This window comes from Anastrepha obliqua, unplaced genomic scaffold, assembly GCF_027943255.1.
Source record: "Anastrepha obliqua isolate idAnaObli1 unplaced genomic scaffold, idAnaObli1_1.0 ptg000165l, whole genome shotgun sequence".
NCBI lineage: Eukaryota > Metazoa > Arthropoda > Insecta > Diptera > Tephritidae > Anastrepha > Anastrepha obliqua.
In genome coordinates this window covers 142,501-145,000 of record NW_026562251.1, presented here as the reverse complement: position 1 = coordinate 145,000, position 2,500 = coordinate 142,501, and positions in this window count along the sequence as shown.

Sequence of the window (2,500 nt, the reverse complement as noted above, 5' to 3'; positions counted from 1 at the left end):
AGTTTAAATAGAAAGTTATGGAATATAACCTTGGCATATTGGCACTAAAATATATAATAAAGACATTTCAAATCAAACTGAAATGTATTGAAATGAATTTTTCCCATACATTTTTGACAATGTGAGGTGTGCATGGCAAAAAACACTCACGGTGAAGGCATGTGATATAATATGAAAATATCAAAAGTTAACTAACCAATGATATTGAAGCATATAAATCGAATCATAACTATATGAAACTCGAATTTGAGCCATATTAAACTGGTAATATTGTGATTTTATGCCTGGTTTTCCATACGTTAGTTTAAATAGAGAGTTATGGAATATAACCTTGGCATATTGGCACTAAAATATATAATAAAGACATTTCAAATCAAACTGAAATGTATTGAAATGAATTTTTCCCATACATTTTTGACAATGTGAGGTGTGCATGGCAAAAAACACTCACGGTGAAGGCATGTGATATAATATGAAAATATCAAAAGTTAACTAACCAATGATATTGAAGCATATAAATCGAATCATAACTATATGAAACTCGAATTTGAGCCATATTAAACTGGTAATATTGTGATTTTATTCCTGGTTTTCCATACGTTAGTTTAAATAGAGAGTTATGGAATATAACCTTGGCATATTGGCACTAAAATATATAATAAAGACATTTCAAATCAAACTGAAATGTATTGAAATGAATTTTTCCCATACATTTTTGACAATGTGAGGTGTGCATGGCAAAAAACACTCACGGTGAAGGCATGTGATATAATATGAAAATATCAAAAGTTAACTAACCAATGATATTGAAGCATATAAATCGAATCATAACTATATGAAACTCGAATTTGAGCCATATTAAACTGGTAATATTGTGATTTTATGCCTGGTTTTCCATACGTTAGTTTAAATAGAGAGTTATGGAATATAACCTTGGCATATTGGCACTAAAATATATAATAAAGACATTTCAAATCAAACTGAAATGTATTGAAATGAATTTTTCCCATACATTTTTGACAATGTGAGGTGTGCATGGCAAAAAACACTCACGGTGAAGGCATGTGAAATAATATGAAAATATCAAAAGTTAACTAACCAATGATATTGAAGCATATAAATCGAAGCATAACTATATGAAACTCGAATTTAAGCCATATTAAACTGGTAATATTGTGATTTTATGCCTGGTTTTCCATACGTTAGTTTAAATAGAGAGTTATGGAATATAACCTTGGCATATTGGCACTAAAATATATAATAAAGACATTTCAAATCAAACTGAAATGTATTGAAATGAATTTTTCCCATACATTTTTGACAATGTGAGGTGTGCATGGCAAAAAACACTCACGGTGAAGGCATGTGATATAATATGAAAATATCAAAAGTTAACTAACCAATGATATTGAAGCATATAAATCGAATCATAACTATATGAAACTCGAATTTAAGCCATATTAAACTGGTAATATTGTGATTTTATGCCTGGTTTTCCATACGTTAGTTTAAATAGAAAAAATTTTCGAATATATATACATATATGAAGAATCTATATTCTAATACTAACATGTTATGGAATATAACCTTGGCATATTGGCACTAAAATATATAATAAAGACATTTCAAATCAAACTGAAATGTATTGAAATGAATTTTTCCCATACATTTTTGACAATGTGAGGTGTGCATGGCAAAAAACACTCACGGTGAAGGCATGTGAAATAATATGAAAATATCAAAAGTTAACTAACCAATGATATTGAAGCATATAAATCGAATCATAACTATATGAAACTCGAATTTAAGCCATATTAAACTGGTAATATTGTGATTTTATGCCTGGTTTTCCATACGTTAGTTTAAATAGAAAAAATTTTCGAATATATATACATATATGAAGAATCTATATTCTAATACTAACATGTTATGGAATATAACCTTGGCATATTGGCACTAAAATATATAATAAAGACATTTCAAATCAAACTGAAATGTATTGAAATGAATTTTTCCCATACATTTTTGACAATGTGAGGTGTGCATGGCAAAAAACACTCACGGTGAAGGCATGTGAAATAATATGAAAATATCAAAAGTTAACTAACCAATGATATTGAAGCATATAAATCGAATCATAACTATATGAAACTCGAATTTAAGCCATATTAAACTGGTAATATTGTGATTTTATGCCTGGTTTTCCATACGTTAGTTTAAATAGAAAAAATTTTCGAATATATATACATATATGAAGAATCTATATTCTAATACTAACATGTTATGGAATATAACCTTGGCATATTGGCACTAAAATATATAATAAAGACATTTCAAATCAAACTGAAATGTATTGAAATGAATTTTTCCCATACATTTTTGACAATGTGAGGTGTGCATGGCAAAAAACACTCACGGTGAAGGCATGTGATATAATATGAAAATATCAAAAGTTAACTAACCAATGATATTGAAACATATAAATCGAATCATAACTATA